Source organism: Gopherus evgoodei, chromosome 4, assembly GCF_007399415.2.
Source record: "Gopherus evgoodei ecotype Sinaloan lineage chromosome 4, rGopEvg1_v1.p, whole genome shotgun sequence".
Classification (NCBI taxonomy): Eukaryota; Metazoa; Chordata; order Testudines; family Testudinidae; genus Gopherus; species Gopherus evgoodei.
In genome coordinates, this window is record NC_044325.1 from 128,373,260 (window position 1) to 128,397,977 (window position 24,718).

At 42.0% G+C, this 24,718-nt stretch overlaps 2 pseudogenes; both read left to right on the forward strand.

Annotated features, from left to right (window-relative positions):
* The first annotated feature begins 9,220 nt into the window (after positions 1 to 9,220).
* On the forward strand, positions 9,221 to 10,074 carry LOC115651253 (annotated as a pseudogene).
* A 13,566-nt stretch (positions 10,075 to 23,640) lies between these two features.
* On the forward strand, positions 23,641 to 24,570 carry LOC115651585 (annotated as a pseudogene).
* Positions 24,571 to 24,718: the final 148 nt, after the last annotated feature.

Sequence of the window (24,718 nt, forward strand, 5' to 3'; positions counted from 1 at the left end):
TGGGAGCTCATTAATCAGGTGATGATGCACTACCACTACATATTTATTTTAAAAATGTCTGTTGTAACTTCACAGTCAAGAGAGACAATTTCTCCCAAAGATCTTTCTGGGTCTTAGAATTTGATGATCTTAGACCTGCAGCTTTGTGAACTGGGGGAGTGGTTGATGTGAAAAGATTCCTGAATGCTGCCTTGATCCAAACCACTTCTCTAGTTCACTAATTTAGTCCTCGCAGATCCTGAGAGACAGCAAAGGATATCCTAAGACAGGGCTTGTACAGACAAGTGTTAGGATGAAATTTACAAACCAGATCATCTATATAGCTGGGAGTAGCTGATGTCTTTAAAATCACATTCATGAAATGCTTATTGTTCAGACCTGAACACCTTTGCCACAGGAGCAGGTTAGAAGCTGAGGAAATAATACCCATCACCATCCAGGTAAGTTTTGAGATCTGCAAACAACAATCCATTTGAGTTTTCCGGTAAGGTTGAGTATTTTATGCTGGTCTTTCCCTGCTTAGCTTTATGTATGTAAAAGAAAAAGGAAACACTTTATTAGGATTCACTCCAATCTAATTCCTCCTTCATCAATCAGTCTCTAACTAATTCACCTAAAATAAGTTGACTGACGCTAAAATCTTCATTACAAACTTCTCTCTTGAAAAATCTTTATATTATTTTTTTTATTTTTAATTTTATTTTTGAAATGTATAAAATAGGTTTATTAGATGCTAGTCTGTAAGCAATATAGATCCCCATGCCATATTTAATCAAATCCTGCTTATGACCACTCATAAATACTTTCTTTTGAACACAGAAAATTTAATTCAGTCAACTCAAATCAATAACACATATAGGGTCAGATTCACTAGTAGGCTTCAGCTGCTTTCCACTGCTCTTGTGGCAGCGTTAATTGGTCAACTGAACAGGATTTATGGCTGCTCTGCATATCTGAAGAAGCACAAACTAAAGTATATCCATGAGTCCTGCTGTTAAATTAGTGTTTCAATTCTTGTTTCAGTTGGGGTTTTGTGTAAAGTTGATCAAAATTCTCCACTGAAACTGTTTTTTTTCCAGTTAAACTGATTTTTCAACTAAATGTAGATTTTGTGAAATAATTTTGTGATGAAAATAATCATAGACCAGTTTCGAAGCATTGGTTACTTAACAAGAACTCAGTGTCATGTTTGCATGTACGAATAAATACATTTTTTGAGCATTTATGTGCCCAAATGCCAAGCTAAGAGATATGGTAGTTCTTGGTTGAAAAATGGGGTTCAGCAAGGTATTTAACAATGCAATGCAAATAAAATACAATGCATATCATGAAAGGGTTGGTTGCAAAGTGTAGATAAGGTTAAGCTTTTAACTTACACTTAAAGTGAAGAATAGAATGAATCATCTTCACATTTTCCACACTGATTATTTGAGAATATACTGTTCATGCCTATATGTAGTTCAAGCTGATTTCCTTTAGTTCCTTGAGTTACATATTGCCCTTTTTTATTTTTGGACAAAGTCCATCACTTCATTCTTTGCATCCTGATATTCACCTCGTCACTGGTCAATAACTGTTTATTATTCATATCGTTGTTTTGTGTCATGGCAGGTGGATTAGCTATATTCCATTTGTGATGGGTAGGACCACAGAAAACCCCTTGGGAAGTGCCAATTGATATGCTGGGACTACCTCTAAGCCATTTTCCCTGCCAGCTTGGGACTCCAGAACCTTGCCTGCTTGAGCCAGACACTCTACCCTGCTGCAAACCCAGACCCAGGTCTGAACAATGTCCCCCAGAAGCTGCAAGCTTAACTGAAAACAGCTTAAGAAGTGTTCCCATCTCTAACATTCAGATGCCCAGCTCCCAATGGGGTCCAAACCCCAAATAAATCCGTTTCTCCCTGTGTAAAATGTATACAGGGTAAACTCATAAATTGTTCACTCTCTATAACATTGATAGAGAGAGATGCACAGCTGTTTGCACCTCCAGGTATTAATACATAATCAGGGTTAATTAATAAGTAAAAATGATTTTATAAAATACAAAAAGTAGGATTTAAGTGGTTCCAAGTAATAACAGACAGAACAAAGTAAATTACCAAACAAAATAAAATAAAACATGCAAGTCTAGGCCTAATACAGTAAGAAACTGAATACAGATGAAATCTCACCCTCAGAGATGTTCCAGTAAGCTTCTTTTACAGACTAGCCTCCTTCTAGTCTGGGTCCAGCAATAAGAACATAAGAAAGGTCCATCCAGCCCAGTATACTGTCTACCAACAGTGAACAATGCCAGGTGTCCCAGAGGAAGTGAACCTAACAGGTAATGATCAAGTGATATCTCTCCTGCCATCCATCTCTGAGGCTTGGTCTATACTACGCGTTTATACCGAATTCAGCAGCGTTAAATGGATTTAACCTTGCAACCATCCACACAACGAAGCCCTTTATATTGATATAAAGGGCTCTTAAAACCGATTTCTGTACTGCTCCCCAACGAGGGGAGTAGCGCTGAAATCGGTATTGCCATGTCGGATTAGGGTTAGTGTGGCGGCAATTCAATGGTATTGGCCTCCGGGCGGTATCCCACAGTGCATCATTGTGACCACACTGGAAAGCCATCTGAACTCGGATGCACTGGCCAGGTAGACAGGAAAAGCCCCGTGAACTTTTGAATTTCATTTCCTGTTTGGCCAGCGTGGAACTCTGATCAGCACAGGTGACCACACAGAACTCATCAGCACAGGTAACAATGCAGTCTCCTGAGAATCGAAAAAGAGCTCCAGCATGGACTGCAAGGGAGGTACTGGATCTGATCGCTATATGGGGAGAGGATTCCATGCTAACAGAACTCCATTCCGAAAGAATAAATGAAAAAACATTTGAAAAAATTTCCAAGGCCATGATGCAGAGAGGCCACGCCAGGGACTCAGTACAGTGCCGTGTGAAAGTTAAGGAACTCAGACAAGCCTACCAGAAAACCAAAGCAGCAAACGGAAGGCCCGGGGCAGGGCCAAAAACCTACTGCTTCTATGCTGAGCTGTATGCAGTTCTAGGGTGGTCTGCCACCACTACCCCACCCCTGTCCGTGGATTCCGAGGTGGGGGTGGTAATCTCAGCCATGCCTGAGGAGTCTGCGGATGGGAAAGATGAGGAGGAGGAAGAGGAGGACAAGCTTGCAGAGAGCACACAGCACTCCGTTCTCCCCAACAGCCAGGAGCTTTTTCTCGTCCTGACGGAATTACCCTCCCAAGCCACTATCCCAGACAATGAAGCCATGGGAGGGACCTCTGGTGAGTGTACCTTTGTAAATATAAAACATGGTTTAAAAGCAAGCATTTTTTAATGATTAATTTGCCCTGAGGACTTGGGATGCATTCGCGGCGAGTAAAGTTACTGGAAAAATCTGTTAACATGTCTGGGGATGGAGTGGAAATCCTCCAGGGACATCTCCATGAAGTCCTCCTGGAGGTACTCCAAAAGCCTTTGCAGAAGGTTTCTGGGCAGGGCAGCCTTATTCTGTCCTCCATGGTAGGACACTTGACCATGCCATGCATGTAGCAAGTAATCTGGTATCACTGCATGACAAAGCCTAGCTGCGTATGGTCTTGATGTTTGCTGGCATTCAAGCAACATCTGTTCTTTATCTCACTGTGTTATCCTCAGGGAAGTGATATCGTCCATGGTAACCTGGTTGAAATTCAGGAATTTAATTAAGGGGACAGAGATGGTTGGGCTTTTTGCCTATGGCTTAAAAGAAATCCTTCCCTGCATTTAGCCAAGCAGGGGAAGGGGGGGTGATTGGTGCTGAGCTTTTTTGCGTTTGGCTAGCTGGGATCTTCCCTGCTACCAGCTACGGGGTTTGGGGGAGGGTGGCTAGCAGCAATCTTCCATGATACCAGCCATGCGGTGGGGGGAGGGATAAAGCAATCATCCCAGAGAATTGGATGGGGTGGTTCTGGTGCTGCACGTTAACAGGAAAGAAGCAACACTCAACAGGCTTTCCTTTCTATTTGGGAAAGGAGGGCGCTGGATATATGAAGACTGCAGAAGCCAAAAGACAATGGCTTACCATGGCCACATGCAAGCCGAATTCTGCTGCCCGGACCTGCGTCTGTGATCTCTAACACCAAAGCAGCAGGCACTCAATATTAAGATGCAAAATGCAACCTTGTAGTGAGATCACATGTGCTATGTAAGGTGAATAGTGTTGTTAACTGAGAAAGAGTATAACCATTGTTCTGTAAAATGTATCTTTTTAAATACCTTTTTTCCCTCCCTCCTGCAGCTGCAAATTTTTCAGGTCTCCCTCCTCCATCCTGAAGGCTATCTCATATAAGGCGGTGGAAAATAAAGAAGCGAGACAAAATGTTCTCGGAAATCATGGAAGTGACCCGCAATGAAAGAGCTCATCTGAATGAGTGGAAGGATGTGGTATCAAAGTACAGGAAACATGCCAGTGACCGTGAGGACAGGAGGGACCAACGTAAGGATAGGAGGGACGAATGTGAGGAGAGAAAAGATGCTCAAGATGAGAGGTGGCGGCAGGAAAATCTGAGGTGTCAGGATGCAAATTTGGGGCTGCTGCATGATCAAACAGACATGCTCTGGCGTCTGGTGGAGCTTCAGGAACAGCAGCAGGATCACAGAGTGCCGCTGCAGCCCCTGTATAACCTCCCTCCCCTCTCACCATGTTCCTTAGCCTCCTCACCCACCAGATGACTAAGAACACATGGGGGGGGAGGCTCTGTGCACCTGCCCATTCCACCCCAGTGGACAGCCCAACCAAAAGGCTGTCATTATTTTGAAATTTTTTTAGTGGCCTTTTCCTTCCATCCTATTCTCCTTCCAAACCCCACCCGGGCTACCTTGTCAGTTCTCACCCTCTTTTTATAATTAATTAATAAAGAATACATGATTTTTAAATGAGAGTGATTTTATTTCCTTAGGAAGCAAGCAGTAATCAAAGGAGGAGGGAAGATGGCTTACAGGGAATGAGTCAATCAAGGGGGAGGGGGGGGTTCATCAAGAAAAAACAAAAACAACAGTCACACCATACCCTGGCCCATGATGAAACTGGTTTTCAAAAGCTTCTCTGATGCGCATCGCTTCCTGGTGTGCTCTTCTATTCGCCCTGGTGTCTTGCTGCATGTAATCAGAGGCCAGGTGTTTTGCCTTAGCCTCCCACCCTGCCATAAAGGTCTCCCTCTTACTCTCAAAGAGATTGTGGAGCACACAGCAAGAAGCAATAACAATGGGGACATTGGTTTGGCTGAGGTCTGAGCGAGTGAGTAATGTGCGCCAGCGCACCTTTAAATGGCCAAATGCACATTCTACCACCATTCTGCACTTGCTCAGCCTGTAGTTGAACAACTCCTGACTACTGTCCAGGCTGCCGGTGTATGGCTTCATGAGCCATGGCATCAAGGGGTAGGCTGGGTCCCCCAGGATAACTATAGGCATTTCAACATCCACAACGGTTAATTTCTGGTCTGGGAAGTAATTCCCTTGCTGGAGCCATTTAAACAGAGTAGTGTTTCTGAAGACGCAAACATCATGAACCCTTCCTGACCATCCCACCTGGATGTTGGTGAAACGTCCCTTGTGATCCACCAGTGCTTGCAGCATCATGGAAAAGTAACCCTTTCAGTTTATGTACTAAGTGCCCTGGTGCTCCGGTGCCAAGATGGGGATAGGGGTTCCATCTATCACCCCACCACACTTAGGGAATCTCATTGCAGCAAAGCCATCCACTATGACCTGGATATTTTCCAGAGTCACAATCTTTCGTAGCAGCAGCTTAATGATTTCTTTGGCTACTTGCCTCACAGCAGCCCTCACAGTAGATTTGCCCATTCCAAACTGAATCCCAACTGACTGGTAGCTGTCTGGCTTTGCAAGCTTCCAGAGGACTATTGCCACTCGCTTCTCAACTGTGAGGGCTGCTCTCATCTTGGTATTATGACGTTTCAGGGCAGGGGAAAGCAAGTCACAAAGTTCCATGAAAGTGCTCTTACGCATGCAAAAGTTTCGCAGCCACTGGGAATTGTCCCACACCTGCAACACTATGCGGTCCCACCAGTCTGTGCTTGTTTCCCAAGCCCTAAATCGGCATTCAATGGCTAGAACCTGCCCCATTACCAGCATGATCTCCAAAGCGCAGGGGCCCACAGTTTGAGAGAATTCTGTGTCCATGTCCTCATCACTCTCGTCGTTGCCCTGCTGTAGCCACCTCCTCCTCCACTGGTTTTGCAGGTCCTGGTTCAGCACTGACTGCACGAGAATGCGTGAGGTGTTTACAACGTCCATGATTGCTGTCTTGAGCTGAGCAGGGTCCATGCTTGCCATGCTATGGCATCTGCACAGTTCACCCAGGAAAAAAGGCACGAAACGGTTGTCTGCTATTTGCATGGAGGGAGGGGTGAGGCTGTACCCTGAACCACCAGCGACAATGTTTTTTGCCCCATCAGGTACTAGGATCTCAACCCAGAATTCCAATGGGCAGGGGAGACTGCGGGATCTATGGGATAGCTATGGGATAGCTACCCACAGTGCAACACTCCAGAAATTGACACTAGCCTAGGTACATGGATGCACACCACTGAATTAATGTGCTTAGTGTGGCCGCATGCACTCGACTTTATACAATCTGTTTTAAAAAACCGGTTTCGGTAAAATCGGAATAATCCCGTAGTGCAGACATACCCTGACAAACAGAGGCTAGGGACACCATTCCTTACCCATTCTGGCTAATAGCCATTAATAGACTTAACCTCCATGAATTTATCCAGTTCTCTTTTAAATCCTGTTATAGTCCAAGCCCTCACAATCTCCTCAGGCAAGGAGTTCCACAGGTTGACTGTTCACAGTGTGAAGAAGAACTTCCTTTTATTTGTTTTAAACCTGCTGTCCATTAATTTCATTTGGTGACCCCTAGTCTTATATTATGGGAACAAGTAAATAACTTTTCCTTATTCACTTTCTCCACACCACTCATGATTTTATATACCTCTATCATATCCCCCCTTAGTCCCCTCTTTTCCAAGCTAAAAAGTCCTAGCCTCTTAATCTCTCCTCATATGGGACCCATTCCAACCCCCTAATCATTTTAGTTGCCCTTCTCTGAACCTTTTCTAATGCAAGTATATCTTATTTGAAATGAGAAGACCACATTGGTGTGCAGTATTCAAGATGTGGGTGTACCATGGATTTATATAAGGGCAATAAAATATTCTCCGTCTTATTCTCTATCCCTTTTTTAATTATTCCTAACATCCTGTTTGCTTTTTTGACTGCCCCTGCACAGTGCATGGATGTCTTCAGAGAACTTCCACGATGACTCCACGATCTCTTTCCTGATTAGTCTTAGCTAAATTATCCCCTGTCATATTGTATATATAGTTGGGGTTATTTTTTTCCAATGTGCATTACTTTCATTTATCCACATTAAATTTCATTTGCCATTTTGTTGCCCAATCACTTAGTTTTGTGAGATCTTTTTGAAGTTCTTCACAGTCTGCTTTTGGTCTTAACTATCTTGAGCAGTTTAGTATCATCTGCAAACCTTGCCACCTCACTGTTTAGCCCTTTCTCCAGATCATTTATGAATAAGTTGAATAGGATTGGTCCTATGACTGACCCTTGGGGATCACCACTAGTTATCTCTCTCCATTCTGAAAATTGACCATTTATTCCTTCCTTTTGTTCCCTGTGTTTTAACCAGTTCTCAATCCACGAAAGGATCTTCCCTCTTATCCCATGACAACTTAATTTACGTAAGAGCCTTTGGTGAGAGACCTTGTCAAAGGCTTTCTGGCAATCTAAGTAAACTATGTCCACTGGATCCCCCTTGTCCATATATTTGTTGACCCCTTCAAAAAACTCTAATAGATTAGTAAGACACGATTTCCCCTTACAGAAACCATGTTGACTTTTGCCCAACAATTTATATCCTTCTATGTGTCTGACAATTTTATTCTTTACTATTGTTTCAACTAATTTGCCTGGTACTGACATTAGACTTATCAGTCTGTAATTGCCAGGATCACCTCTAGAGCCTTTTTAAATATTGGCGTTACATTAGCTATCTCCCAGTCATTGGGTACAGGAACCGATTTAAAGAACAGGTTACAAACCATAGTTAATAGTTCTGCAATTTCACATTTGAGTTCCTTCAGAACTCTTGAGTGAATGCCATTTGGTCCCAGTGACTTGGTACTGTTAAGTTTATCAGTTAATTCCAAAACCTTTTCTAGTGACACTTCAATCTGTGACAATTCCTCAGATTTGTCACCTACAAAGGACGGCTCAGGTTTAGCGATCTCCCTAACATCCTCAACCATGAAGACTGAAGCAAAGAATTCATTTAGTTTCTCCGCAATGACTTTATCGTCTTTAAAGCGCTCCTTTTGTATCTCGATCATCCAGGGGCCCCACTGATTGTTTAGCAGGCTTCCTGCTTCTGATGTACTTAAAACATTTTGTCATTACCTTTTGAGTTTTTGGCTAGCTGTTCTTCAAACACCATTTTGGCTTTACTAATTACATTTTTACACTTAATTTGGCAATGTTTATGCTCTTTTCTATTTACCTCACTAGGATTTGACTTCCACTTTTTAAAAGATGTCTTTTTAGCTCTCACTGCTTCTTTTACACTCACACTCCTGTGGTTACTGTCCTTTGTTCCAGTTTCTTTCAGGTATCCTTTGGTGGTGGAGCCAGCTGAAGACAAAATGGAGGGGTCTCCCAGGGGCTTAAATAGACTTTCTCTTGTGGGTGGAGACCCGCTTCTCTCTCGTATGCAAAATCCAGCTCCAAGATGGAGTTTTGGAGTCACTTGGATAAATCACATGTACAGGAAGCAGCCATTGCCCACATGCTATCTTGAATGTCTCCAGGAAGACTTCTCATGTGGACTGGAGTCTTCCAAGAGCCATTGTCTGCTAACTGTTTCTTGACTGGGCATTTAACTTGCAAATTCCTTTTTAAAGAAGCTGATCAAATGCCTTACTAAAGCTACTTAAAATCAAACAAGTACACAGCCAACATTCATAACTTCAAATACAAAAACGATACATGCATACAAATAGGATGAATATATTCAGTAGATCATAACCTGTACAGAGGTATGTTTCATGGTATATGTAGCATAAAACATGTCATATATACTTTCATAAAGCATTATGGGATCCAACATCACACCATTTACATTGAGTACATGGAACCTGCAAAGAACATGACTGAATTAATCCTTTTGGGACTTTGCCAGAATGAGAAGTTACAGTCAGTGGGTAGTGTGTTCTTTTTACTCCTCAATATTACTATGGTGCTGGGAAATCTTCTCATCATTGTCACCATAAAGAGTATCCATCTTCTGAAGTCTCCCATGTATTTCTTCCTGAACTACCTGTCCTTTTTAGACATGTGCCTTTCCTCTGCCATAGCCTCAAAGCTGATTGCAGTCTTCCTGGTTGAGAGAAAAACCATCTCCTTTGATAGCTGCATAGTACAGCTGTTTGTGGTCCACTTCTTTGGGTGCACTGAAATCTTCCTCCCCATAGTGAAGGCCTAAGAACATTACATTGCAATCTGCAAACCCCTCCATTATACGACCATCATGACTCGGTGTGTGTGTGGCTCACTGGTGGGCTTCATGAGTGGGCGGCTTTCTGCATTCCATGGTTCAGACTCTCCTGACCATCTATTCTGTGGGCCCAATGAGATTGACCGCTATTTCTGTGATGTGAATCCTTTGCCCTGAGCTGTTTTGTTGTGCTAATTGTGTCCTATGTCATCATCTTAGTCTCCTTGAGAACTTGCTCCTCTGAAGGTTGTTGCAAAGCTCTTTCCACCTGTGCCTCCCATATTGCTGTAGTGATTATATTTTTGGGGCCATGTATCCATGTATTTAAGACCTTCCACCTACTTCTCTGAAGATAAAATGGTGACTGTGTTCTACACCATTATCACCCCTCTGCTGAATCCCTTGATCTCATTTCCCTGAGAAACAAGGAGGTGAAAAATGCCATGAGAAAATTAGGGAGCAGAAAAGTGACATTAGGAGTGAAATGAAAAATGTGATGTGTAGAATGATGGTAGTTCTGTAAAGTAACGATATTCAGCAGGAATTTTAGAGAAAAGAGATTTTAGTATCACAGTCGTTCAGTTTTTCTTTGAAAATTCCCAACGATTTTATCTGAATCCTGCTATTGCTATACTATTTTGATGTGAAAGCTTGCAATATTTAAGGCTGAGTGAAGAGTGTATTTATGATTGTTGTTGTTATTATTATTATTATAGTCCAAGTCGCACTGCAGCAGTATGACCCCTGTGGTAGCCCTGGACTGTGGCTCTGAAGTCGTGGGTACTAGTCTTAGTTCTGTCACATTATGACTTTGGCTCACTCACTTCCTTTCTCTGAATCTCTGTTTCCTTTCTACTTTTTGCCAATTTAGACATTAATGTCTTCAGAGCAGGAACTGTCTCTTACGATATATTTGTACTGCACCAAGCACATGGAGTCCCAACCGCAGTTCAGGCCACTAGGCAAAGCTGCAATACTACTAGTAGTAATAATTTTCATTATGTTCTCATGAACATTTAGGCATGTGTACATTGTGAGGCTCTGTTAAATACATCTGAACCATCTAGCTTTACATTTACACCTCTACCTCGATATAATGCGACCCCATACAACACAAATTCAGATATAAAGCGGTAAAGCAGTGCTCCAGGCAGGCAAGGCTATGCACTCCAGTGGATCAAAGCAAGTTCGATATAACATGGTTTCACCTATAACACGGTAAGATTTTTTGGCTCCTGAGGACAGCGTTATATCAAGGTAGAGGTGTATGTACAATGCAATTTATGTCATGTCAGTGTAGTACATTTTAGTTAAGCTGGCCACAGAGGGTTGTGCAATATGGGTCTCTCTTGAATTAGAGCTATTTTGGACAGAGTATTGGAAGGGGGTTCTTTCAACCCATTTGGAAAGAGAATGTTTGTGAGTGGAGCGGGTTAAGGCATTTGAAATCCAGTGCACTATCCTTAATGAACAACACCACCCTGATTTGACCAGCAAGAATCAACAAAAAGAACAACACCACTGGTCATGAGATGCTCATTCTGTTTAGGTTTGCCTCCATTCATTACAATGATGCTACTTACCCTCCTAAAGAAGTTACATTCAATTTGCAACATTAACGCTCCTTCCCACAATCAATAGATTCCTGCACTCCCTGAATATTGTTTCAAGTATCAGAGGGGTAGCCGTGTTAGTCTGGATCTGTAAAAGCAGCAAAGAATCCTGTGGCACCTTATAGACTAACAGACATTTTGAAGCATGAGCTTTCGTTGGTGAATACATGCCTCTGACGAAGTGGATATTCACCCATGAAAGCTCGTGCTCCAAAATATCTGTTAGTCTATAAGGTGCCACAGGATTCTTTGCTGAATATTTTTTGACCACCAGAACTTCAGAGCACCAAAAGCAGAGCATATCTCTTGTGAGAATCAGAGACTCCTCTGTCTTAGTGAGAATCAGACACCATAATAGAGGCTCAACTTAAATGTATACCCCAAATTAAAAAAACATAGTAAAAGAACCAAAAAAGTGGCACTGTGGCTAAACAACAAAGTAAAAGAAGCAGTAAGAAGCAAAAAGTCATCCTTTAAAAAGTGGAAGTTAACTCCTAGTGAGGAAAATAGAAAGGAACATAAACTCTGGAAAATGAAGTGTAAAAATATAATTAGGAAGGCCAAAAAAGATTATGAAGAACAGCTAACCAAAGACTCAAAAAGTAATAGCATTTTTTTTTAAGTACATCAGAAGCAGGAAGCCTGCTAAACAACAGTGGGGCCATTGGACAATCAAGATGCTAAAGGAGCACTCAAGGATGATAAGGCCACAGCAGAGAAACTAAATGAATTCTTTGCATCGGTCTTCGTGGCTGAGGATGTGAGGGAGATTCCCAAACCTGAGCCACTCTTTTTAGATGGTAAATTTGAGGCACTGTCCCAGATTGGGGTGACATTAAAGGAGGTTTTGGAACAAACTGATAAACTAAACAGTAATAAGTCACAGGACCAGATGGTATTTACCCAAGAGTTCTGAAGGAACTCAAATGTGAAATTGCAGAACTAACTGTAGTCTGTAACTTATCATTTAAATCAGCTTCTGTACCAAATGACTGGAGGATAGCTAATGTGACACCAATTTTTAAAAGGGCTCCAGAGGTGAGCCTGGCAATTACAGGCCGGTAAGCCTGACTTCAGTACTAGGCAAAGTGGTTGAAATGATAATATAGAAAAAATTGTCAGACACATAATGAACATAATTTTTTGAGGAAGAGTTAACATGCTTTTTGTAAAGGGAAATCATGCCTCATTAATCTAATAGAATTCTTTGAGTGGGTCAACAAGCATGTGGACAAGGGGGATCCAGTGGATATAGTGTACTTAGACTTTCAGAAAGCCTTTGACAAGGTACCTCACCAAAGGCTCTTAAGCAAAGTAAACTGTCATGAGATAAGAGGGAAGGTCCTCTCATGGTTTGGTAACTGGTTAAAAGATAGGAAACAAAGGGTAGGAATAAATAGTCGGTTTTCAGAATGGAGAGAGGTAAATAGTGGTGTCCCCCAGGGGTCTGTACAGGGCCCAGTCCTATTCTTAACTGATCTGGAAAAAGGAGTAAACAGTGAGATGTCAAAATTTGCAGATGATACAAAATTGCTCAAGATAGTTAAGTCCCTGGCAGACTGTGAAGAGCTACAAAAGGATGTCTCATAAATGGGTGACTGGGCAACAAAATGGAAGATGAAATTCAGTGTTGATAAATGCAAAGTAATGCACATTGGACAACATAATCCCAGCTATATATATAAAATGAGGGAATCTAAATTGGCTGTTTCCACTCAAGAAAGTGATCTTGGAGTCATTGTGGATAGTTCCCTGAAAACATCCACTCAATGTGCAGAGGCAGTCAAAAAAGCAAACAGAATGTTGGGAATCATTAAGAAAGGGATAGATAGTAAGACAGAAAATATTATATTGCCTGTTCATAAATCCATGGTACACCCACATCTTGAATACTGAGTGCAGATATGGTTGCCCCATCTCAAAAAAGATATATTGGAATTGGAAGAGATTCAGAAAAGGGCAACCAAAATGATTGGGGTATGGAACTGCTACCATATGAAGAGAGATTAATAAGACTGGGACTTTTCAGCTTGGAAAAGGGATGACTAAGGGGAGATATGATAGAGATATGGGGAGATAGAGATAAGGGGAGATATGATAAAATTATGTCTGGTGTGGAGAAAGTACATAAGGACATGTTATTTACTCCTTCTCATAACACTAGGAACTAGGGGTCACTAAATGAAATTAACAGGCCGCATGTTTAAAACAAACAAAAGGAAGTATTTTTTCACACAATGCACAGTCAACCTGTGGAACTCTTTGCCAGAAGATATTGTGAAGGCCAAGACTATAACATGGTTCAAAAAAGAACTAGATAGGTTCATGATGGCTAGGTCCATCAATTAGCCAGGATGGACAGGGATGGTGTCCCTAGTCTCTGTTTGCCAGAAGCTGGGACTGAGCGACAGGGAATGGATCATTTGATGATTACCTGTTCTGTTCATTCCCTCTGGGCAGGAGCAGCACCAGAGTTTCTGGTGCCCTAGGAAGAATTCAGGGAGCGGCATTTTGTGCGCTCCCCAAGGCGCGCAGGAGCTTCTGGTTCCACTCCCATCGTGCTGCCGAAAAAGGACCCTCCGCTGAAATGCCGCAGGCGACAGTGGCAGTCATTGAGCTGCTCAATTGCCTGCCACTGTTTTCCGCAGCACGTCAGCAGAATGTCCTTCTTTGGTGGCGCGACGGGAGCGGAACAGGAAGCTCCCGTGTGCCCCGTGGGGAGTGCACAAAATGCCGCCCCCCGAATCCTGGCACCCTAGGCGACCTAATGGAAGCGCCAGCCCTGCCCTCTACCAGACTCCTGTACCCCACTGGTTTGAGTCTGTCACAGGACATAAGACTAGCTTATTTCACTCACCCAATCAAACAGTCGGCAAAAGGTAATGAAGTTTGGTTGATATTGACTTGGGATGGTTTGGAATGGGTGGGAAAAGAACTGCTAGGTTATCACCTCTTCCAGCCATGGTTTCTGCCTCTTGGAATTTCCCCTGCAGTAGAAAATGATCATGTCCGAGATGTCCTGATACTGGGGTCACATCAGCATGTGATGGCACTGTGTCCTCAGAACAGCTTGGTGAAATGTCATCACATCAGGATGCTGGTTTACAATACACAAAACAACTTAAGGCTATTTGACTGGCCCTCACTCTCACCACCCAGGGCAAGAGAAAACCAGCAACATGAGGAATTTTAATGGGATATATGGACAGGTCACCATCAGCTATTTAATTAAGTCCCCCTTGGAGATTAATCTTTACATAACTCTTGAGGAAATTGAGATAAAGTACAATCTTCAGGGGAACTATTAGGGAGCGCACCACTCCTAATCTGTAACTTGGGAGAAACTATACACAGAATTTTGGGGGAGAGCATGATTGCTGTGGAAGTAGCAGAGAGATTACAGCTACTGTCCCCCTTTTTCGTTCATCATTCCTCACAATCCTCTCTCCCTAACTACCTCTTGGAAGTCATGGCTGAATCCTCCCCACATTTCGGGGTGGTTGGTAAATGAAAGTAGGCGGGGTGGGTGAAATGGGGTCTTCCTCACTCCCTATCATGTGGCTGGGCATGAGAATTGTTCTCTCTCTCTTCTCTTGGCACACTCTGCTCACCAGTTCCTGGAAAAGATTCCTAGGAATTACTGTCTTGAGTATCAATCAGAGCCTGTAAAATGCTTAAACCCTTGAGTGTTGGCTGCAAATTTTGGTCCAAAATACTAATTAAACAGTGACATAAAATGTTTGTGTATTTTGAACTCGTAGTTATTGTGACTATACTGCCTAGTGATCCATTACCTAGGTGAACACCTATACCGTTTCACAAAGGAATCAAGCATTGGGCAAATCGCCATCTGGTGTAAATCAGCAAATCTCCATTGAAGTCAATGAACCAGATCCCCAGCTGGTGTTAATTGACATAGTTGTTTGAAGTCTAGACAGCCATGCCAATTTATATCAGCTCTGGATTTGGCCCAATTAACTTTTAAAGTGAGAGGACATTAGATTCAAAACTAAGTTCTTTTGCTTCCTGTTCTCACTGCTTGTAATTATAATCACAAACTCTCCATGAAATCTAACAATTCTTACAGTGTGTTCCCCTGAATATAATTAAAAGTTGGTTTTAAGGTGGTCCCAGTGTGATGCAACTTTTGAATATGTCACAGCAGCAATCTAATTCCAGTTTTTAGCTAAATAAACCTCAAATGTTTGCTGTCCAGTACGAGACTGATGCAATATAGAATTTAATTCCTTTCCAAATGCTGTTGGAATCAAAGTTTGGACCCTAGGTGCATGAATATTTTGTAACTCACTTTAACTGTTTCTCCTTCAACTTCCTCCTCAGGAGATAAATGACTGCCAAACGAAGAGCATGAATTGGTCAGAGCAAGGGAGGGAAGCTGCCCACATAGGTTAAGGCCTGCCAACAAGGATAGAAATAGCTATTGGTCCATTCTGAGCTCAGAGGGACTTTGGTATGAAAATTTCACTTGGTGCTGACAGGGTTAAATGTTCTCAGATCCATAAGCACATCATTAGTTACCTCTGGATTGGATAGAGGGACCCTAAGAATAGGTCTCATTTCTGTGTGTGAAGGTGAGGTTTATACATCAGGCAAGAAACTCTTTACTTCACTGATTGGCCATTGTCACACTGTAGAGATGAGGCTTCCCATCCTGTAGGTTCTTAAGCCGATTTCACCTGAAGGACTTTATGTCAAGAACAGGTCAAAGTAGCAGAAATTAAAAAAAAAAGAACACTCAGAAAGCATTGGCAATGCAGCCAATGTAATTGTTCCACCTGTCTGTCTGTCTGTGAATCTGTAATGCATCCTACACCTAGCACTAAATAGAAAGATTTGCTGAAGCGTCATTACTTTTCCACTAGGATCATAGTCTTTGCTCCTTCCACTGATAAGCCATATTTCTGAGTGATTGTTTTCCTTTACTTTTTCTTTTCTTACAAAGAAGTTAAAGCACAAAGGGACAGATTTTGAAAGTTATTTAGATGCCCAAGTCACATTAATTTTAAATACACTTAAAAATCTGTCCCTAAGCCCATTCATGTTAATGGGAATATTTCCATTGACTGCAGTGATCATAGTGCTGGACCAGTCTAATTAAACTTTCCCCTTTGAAGAACATGTTTTTCATTTTCCATTCATGCTTTGTTGGTTGCTCTGTATTTAAAATGAGTCAAGGCTAGTGAGAGGGGTTGGATTGACAGACCTGGAGAGTAAATGTTCTATAGTTATTACCAGAACAGGTGCGCACCATGCAGATAAACAAATCCCCCTGAAATGTGTCTCAGCCATGACTATGAATGACCACAATCCCAAAACTACTAACTGACTGGGGAATTCTGTCCCCATGATTCAATCAGATGTCCTCTGGTGACAGGCAAAGGGGGGACACATGGTGCCAATTATGCTGGTGGCTTTTGCTTAGCTGACACCTATCCAGTAAGGATCTATACTGAGAACCCATCAACTCATTTCACATATGCTCCAGAAGAGCCAACAGATTGTAACAGTACTGGGCAAGTCCTATGGGAATATACTATAGGAGTTAATACAGGGCTGACCAATGGAGGTTTTGAAGTTAGGCAGATAATTTCTTCTGCCATGGGCCTGATGTTGCCTGAATCCCTGTTATTTCTTCTGCCACCCTAGAAACAGGCTGTGAGAATGCAGCACTCCTCAATCCTGGGGGATACTGTAAGACATTTCTTCAGAACGCCTATCATCCAGTTCAGGCAGGATGTCTCTGTGCACTGGTGCTACAGAGAATCCCAATCGCCTCAGTCATGTCACAGGGCCTGACTCTGTCACAGTTAAGTCACATTGTCATCTAGAGCAGAAATCCAAGCATTGTTAAATCCCATATACTAATGATTAAGGGGTTGATGCAAAAGTCACTGAAGTCAACATTGTAATTTTCTGTTGATGTTGTTGGACATCGGATCAGGCCTTAACTGAAGAGAACTAATGGCTGTTCACACACCCAATTCCTACACGGCTTATTGACCATTGACAGTCTTGTCAAGGGCCCCTTTCTAAGCATTGGAGTGAATTGAGGAACTTGACACAGGACTTCCTGTATCCTCTTAGAATCATAGAATATCAGGGTTGGAAGGAACCTCAGGAGGTCATCTAGTTCAACCCCCTGCTCAAAGCAGGACCAGTCCCCAACTGAATCATCCTAGCCAGGGCTTTGTCAAACCTGACCTTAAAAACCTCTAAGGAAGGAGATTCCACAACCTCCCTTGGTAACCTATTCCAGTGCTTCACCATCCTCCTGGTGAAAAAGTTTTTCCTAATATCCATCCTAAACCTCCCCCATTGCAACTTGAGACCATTATTCCTTGTTCTGTCATCAGGTACCACTGAGAACAGTCTAGATCCATTCTCTTTGGAACCCCCTTTCAGGTAGCTGAAAGCAGCTATCAAATCCCTCCTCATTCATCTCTTCTGCAGACTAAACAACTCCTGTTCCCTCAGCCTCTCCTAATAAGTCATGAGCTCCAGTCCCTTAATCATTTTTGTTGTCCTCCGCTGGACTCTTTCCAATCTTTCCACATCCTCCTTGTAGTGTGGGGCCCAAAACTGGACACAGTTACTCCAGATGAGGCCTCACCAATGTCAAATAGAGGGGAATAATCACGTCCCTCGATCTGCTGGCAATGCCCCTACTTATACAGCCCAAAAAGCCGTTAGCCTTCTTGGCAACAAGGGCACACTGTTGACTCATATCCAGCTTCTCGTCCACTGTAACCCCTAGGTCCTTTTCTGCAGAACTGCTTCCTAGCCATTCAGTCCCTAGTCTGTAACAGGGAATGGAATTCTTCCATCCTAAGTGCAGGACTCTGCACTTATCTTTGTTGAATCTCATCAGGTTTCTTTTGGCCCAATCCTCTAATTTGTCTAGGTCCCTCTGTATCCTATCCCTACCCTCCAGCGTACTTATCACTCCTCCCAGTTTAGTGTCATTTGCAAACTTGCTGAGAGTGCAGTTCACGCCATCCTCCAGATCATTAATGAAGATATTGAACAAAATCGACCCCAGGACAGACCCTTGGAGCACTCTGTTTGAAATCGGCTGCCAACTAGACATGGAGCCATTGATCACTACCCGTTGAGCCCGACGATCTAGTCAGCTTTCTATCCACCTTATAGTCCATTCATCCAGCCCATACTTCTTTAACTTGCTGGCAAGAATACTCTGGGAGACTGTATCAAAAGCTTTGCTAAAGTCATGGATTAACACATCCACTGCTTTCCCCTCATCCACAGACCCAGTTATCTCCTCACAGAAGGCCATTAGGTTAGTCAAGCATGACTTGCCCTTGGTGAATCCATGCTGACTTTTCCTGATCACTTTCCTCTCCTCTAGGTGCTTCAGAATTGATTCCTTGAGGACCTACTCCATGATTTTTCCAGGGACTGAGGTGAGGCTGTCTGCCCTGTAGTTCCCCTGATGCTCCTTCTTCCCTTTTTTAAAGATGGGCACTACAGTAGTCTTTTTCCAGTCATCCGAGACCTCCCTCGTTCGCCATGAGTTTTCAAAGATAATGGTCAATGCTTTGCAATCACATTCACCAACTCCTTTAGCACCCTCGGATGCTAAATGGTCCCAAACCACTTCTTTCTCCACACACGGTTGGTCACCTTCTCCCCATACTGTGCTGCCCAGTGCAGCAGTCTGGGAGCTGACCTAGTTTGTGAAGACAAAGGCAAAAAAATCATTGAGTACATTAGCTTTTTCCACATCCTCTGTCACTAGGTTGCCTCCCTCATTCAGTAAGGGGCCCACACTTTCCTTGACTTTCTTCTTGTTGCTAACATACCTGAAGAAATCCTTCTTGTTACTCTTAACATCTCTTACTAGCTGCAACTCCAAGTGTAATTTGGCCTTTCTGATTTCACTCTTGCATGCCTGAGCAATATTTTTATACTCCTCCCTGGTCATTTGTTCAATCTTCCACTTCTTGTCAGCTTCTTTTTTGCATTTAAGATCAGCAAGGATTTCACCGTTAAGCCAAGCTGGTCGCCTGTCATATTTACTATTCTTTCTACACATCGGGATGTTTTTTTCCTGCAACCTCAATAAGGATTCTTCAAAATATAGCCAGGTCTCCTGGACTCCTTCCCCCTTATGTTATTCTCCCAGGGGATCCTTCCCACCAGTTCCCTGAGGGAGTCAAAGTCTGCTTTTCTGAAGTCCAGAGTCCATATTCTGCTGCTCTCCTTTCTTCCTTGTGTCAGGATCCTGAACTCAACCATCTCATGGTCACTGCCTCCCAGGTTCCCATCCACTTTTGCTTCCCCTACTAATTCTTCCGCGTTTGTGAACAGCAGGTCTAGAAGAGCTATGCCCCTAGTTGGTTCCCCAAGCACTTGCACAAGGAAATTGTCCCCTACAGTCTCCAAAAATGTCCTGGATTGTCTGTGCACCTCTGTATTGCTCTCCCAGCAGATATCAGGGTGATTAAAGTCTCCCATGAGAACCAGGGCCTGCGACCTAGTGATTTTTGCTAGTTGCCAGAAGAAAGCCTTGTCCACTTCATCCCCCTGGTCTGGTGGTCTATAGCAAACTCCCACCACGACATCACCCTTGTTACTCACACTTTTAAACTTAATCCAGGGACTCTCAGGTTTTTCTGCAGTTTCATACCGGAGCACTGAGCAGTCATACTGCTCTCTTACATACGATGCAACTCCCCCACCTTTTCTGCCCTGCCTGTCCTTCCTGAACACCAAACCAGACAAACAGAGAGAACTTTGATTTTATCCCACTGGCTAACCAGAAGTCATACAAGCAATTCCCTCAGCCACTCCAGTTTCCCAGTATCATGACCAGTACCACTCCTTATGAGGATGAATGGTTATGAAAACCAATATCCCAGTAAAAGAAGAAAGGTTCTCCTGATCCCAAAGGACCAAGCCCTAGACCCAGGTCAATATACCAGTCAGATCTTACCTACAAATCATGCTGTTGCCAAGTCTTTAGAATCTAAAATCTAAAGGTTTATTCATAAAAAGAAATAAATATAGATGAGAGTTAAAATTGGTTAAATGGAATCAAATACATACAATTGCAAAGTCTTAGTTCACGTTTGTTTTAGGCTTGATGGGATTATTGCTGATTTAAACCAATCAAGTCTCTGGAGTACAAACATCCCAGTTTGGATGGGTCATTCATTTCTTTATTTAGAGCTTCAGTTTCTAGCAAAGTTCCTCCAGAGGTCAGAAGCAAGATTGAAGGAGGAGTGGAGGAGTGTCCAGGTCCTTTTATATCATCTAGCATGTGAAAGGAAACCCCTTTGTTCTTACTGTGGAAAATCACAGCAGCAAGATGGAATTTGGAGTCACACAGGCAAGTCACATGTCCATGCATGACTCAGTTTGCAGGTGGCAGCCATCACTCACATGCTACCGTTAATGTTCCCAGGAAGGCTCCTCAGATGTGGATTGGAGTCTCCCAAGGCCCATTGTCAGTTATGTGTTTCTTGATTGGGCACTTACTCAGAATAGTACTTTCTCAAGTAGCTGACCAAATGTTTCACTGATGCTACTTAGAATCAAACACATTGAGATACAAGTTCATAGCCAATATACATAACTTAAAATACAAAAATGATACACACATACAGACAGCATAATCATAACCAGCAAATTACAACCTTTTCATAGACATCTTACTTGACCTTCTTCGTACAGGATTTGGTGCAACAATCAGACCTTGGTTGCAACAATGATCTATACAGTCACAGTTCATGTCAATAACGTCACAGCCTGTTATTCGACAATCTTGAGTCATCAGTAACTCAAACATGTGACAAAGGTTTAAAGAAGTCTACAGGCCATCACCTGGTGAAAATGTGAGAAGGGGGAAGGGATTAATACCTAATTGAAAGATGGATGTTGAAAATATTGAAAGGGACGCAAAACAGGTTTTAAAGTTTGACTCAACTATGTGTCTAAAGCAATACAGAAAATTGCTTCTTCAACAACTGTTTCCAATGAAGTAGCTTTGAAATGCCTCTGGGAGCTCATTAACCATGGAAATGACACATGGCAATTATGTGTTTCAATTTAAGTATTTCTGCTATAACTTCACAGCCAGAAGACTTTTTCCAACACCCCTCCTGGAGATAGATTTTCAGTCTTTAAGGCTTTCTGAGGTGGAGGAGAGTGGATTTGAGAACATCCCTGAGCGCTGACTTGAGCAAACCACTGCAGTTTACTAGTTTTGTTCTCATACATCTAGACAGAGAACAAAGGACGTCCTGAGATAGGGGTTGTAAAGACTGGTTTGGGGATGAAGTTTACAAACCAGAAAATCTATATTGCAATGAGTATTTGATGCCTTAGTAATTAATCCCCATCATTCTGCAAATGCTTAGTGTTGTTCAGACCTGAACTCCTTCGCCACCAGAGCAGGTTAGAAGCTGGGGAGATAAAACCCATCATCATCCAGGTAAGTATTTGAATCTGCAAATACAATTCACGTAATGTTTTCCAGTAAGACTGTGTATCTTACACTAATTTTTCTTTGCCCTATTCTACTAATGTAAAAGAAAATAAACAGTTTTATTAGGATTCACTGCAATCTAATTCCACCCATCAATCTGAAATTAATTAAGATACAGGATGAAGGATGACCCTAAAATCTTTATTATGAACTTCTTTCTTTGATAAGTTTTGTATTACTATTTATTAGTAACTATATTTTTATTTAATTTTTCAAAATTTAGAATAGCTCTATCAGAGCCATTAGCTGAAGGTCCATGATCTATCTATCTATCTATGATGCATTTCAGCTCATGAACAATCATAACAATGTTTTTAGAACACAGGAAATTTAATTCAGTCATCTGTAGTCAAATGATAACTCATATAGGGTCATGTTTGTAGCATAAAGAAGCTAACGTGTTTCAGTGGGTCTGACCCATAAAATATCAATTTGATTGGAGCTTATGGTAAAGTCAATCAATTTTCTTTATTAAAAGCCTTATTCCTTACAATGTTTTTGAACTAAATGGTTATTTTTGTGAAAAAAAACTTGCAGTCTTTTTAAAAAATGCCAGGTTTTGGTGAAAGCCTTAATACAGGAAAATTTCCAACCTAGTGGGGTTTTTTTTGGTTTCTTATTGTCAATGCATTTTGAAGAGAATTAATTTTTTTTGTTTTCATTATGATTTTCCATGGGAGATTTTTTTTTGTTTTCAGCAATTCTATTTATGCATAAAGAATATTTGTCATCATTTATAATGGAATTGAACCTGATGGAGGGAATTGAAGAATCATTCTAGACAGGAACTCTCTGATTAGCACCAATTTAAGTCACATCTTTATGTCTCTCTAACAATAGAGACCTAACCAGGAGGACTGTAAGGGTCATGATGTAGCCTAGATCATAGAGTCCCAACCAACCTATCAGCACTGACTTGGAACTGTGCTAAAGCAGTGCTTCTGCCATCTCTTCCTGGCCACAGGGAAATGAGAGCAGGAATCGGGGAAGGGCCAGAGACCTCCCAGCCAAGGGGTACAGGGTAGATGCAGCGTTAGACAAGCTCCTGTGCTTCAGAAGTTGAAGTACCTTTTGATGGAGATACTAAGGGCAGAGATGGGCTCCCAAATACACAATTAGCCCCTCTGCTGCCCCTCACCCTGCTCTTTCCACTTCCCACATCACTAACAACCCTGCTCCCTCCATATCTTCATACAGCATAGAAGTCAAGGAACATCTCTGCAAAAGGTCTTCAGTTAGGGGTGAAATCTCCATAATGTACCCTCTAATTCAGACACAATATTTGTTTTTTGGACTTGTCATTTCATTTTATCTAAGGAACATTTGTTCACAAATTGGGTTGCATTTATGAAGCACAGCAGAGAGATTACTAATACTTGTGAAGAAAATAATCAGGGGCTAATTATTAAGCTTTGACTCCTTAAATGAGACACCCATGTTTGCATGTACCAATGAACACTTATGAACATTTATGTGCCCAAATGCAAAGTGAGAGATCTGGTCATCATGAGAAAGAACAAACCCCTAGCTGAAAATTTGGATCCCTGAAGGTATTTAATGATGCAGTAAGAATAAGTTGTGGAAGGGCTGGTTGCAAAGCATAGTCAAGGCTGAATTTTTCTCTCTATTCAAAGTCTTTAATAACACATTCAGCTTATTTATTATGTGTGAAGAATAGAATGAATCTTCCCCAAATTTTCCACAATGATTTTTTGAGTATGTACTCTTCTCATATTTCTGCAATTCAAGTTGAGTTCCTGTTATTCCTTGAGTTAAATATTGACCATTTTTCTCTTAATCTAAATCTACCACTTCTGTCAATACATTCTTTTTATTTATATAATCATTTTCTTATTTTGTATTATGGCAGGTTAATTAGCTCTATGTTGTATACCTATCATGACACTGAGTCCATGGAGCCTGCAAATAATGTGACTGAATTCATCCTCTTAGGACTCACCCAGGATCAAGAGTTATAACAAGTGTGTTTTTTGCTGTTTTTACTCTTCTATCTAGTCATTGTCCTGGGAAATCTCCTCATCATTGTCACTATAATATGCAGTGAGCGTTTGAACTGCCCTATGTATTTCTTCCTGAGCTATCTGTCCTTCATAGACATCTGCTACTCATCTGTCACAGCCCCAAAACTGATTGCAGACTTCCTTGTGGAGAGGAAAACCATCTCCTTCATTGGCTGCATAGCACAGCTGTTTATGGTCCATTTATTTGGGGGCACCGAGATCTTTATCCTCACAGTGATGGCCTATGATCGTTATATTGCAATCTGTAATCCCCTCCTTTATATGACCATTATGAACAAGCATGTATGTAGCTGGATGGTAGTGGCTTCATGGGTAGGGGGCTTTGTGCATTCCATGGTTCAGACTCTCCTGATTGTACAGTTACCCTTCTGTGGACCCAATGAGATAGATCACTATTTCTGTGATGTGCACCCTTTGCTGAAACTGGCCTGCACTGACACCTTCATTATTGGCATCATGGTTGTTGCCAATAGCGGGATGATTTCCCTGACCTCTTTTGTTGTGCTGGTTGTATCCTATATAGTCATCTTAGCGTCCCTGAGAAGCCACTCTTCCAAAGAGTGTCTCAAAGCTCTCTCCACTTGTGCCTCCCACATCACTGTAGTGATTTTAAATTTTGGGCCATGTATCTTCATCTACTTACGACCTTCCACCACCTTCTCAGAGGATAAGATGGTCACTGTGTTCTACACCATTATCACCCCCATGCTGAATCCCTTGATCTACACCCTGAGAAATGAGGAGGTGAAAAACGCCATGAGAAAATTATGGAGCAGAAAAGTGACTTTGGGAGTAAAATGATGTGTAAAATGATGCTAGTTCTTCAGACTGGTGATAGAGGGGGAAATAATAATATTCAGGAGAAATTTTAAGAGAATTTGTATCTCTTCCTCTCAGTTCTTCAATAAAAATTACAAGTGTTTCCCCCTGAATTCAGAGCTGTAGACTG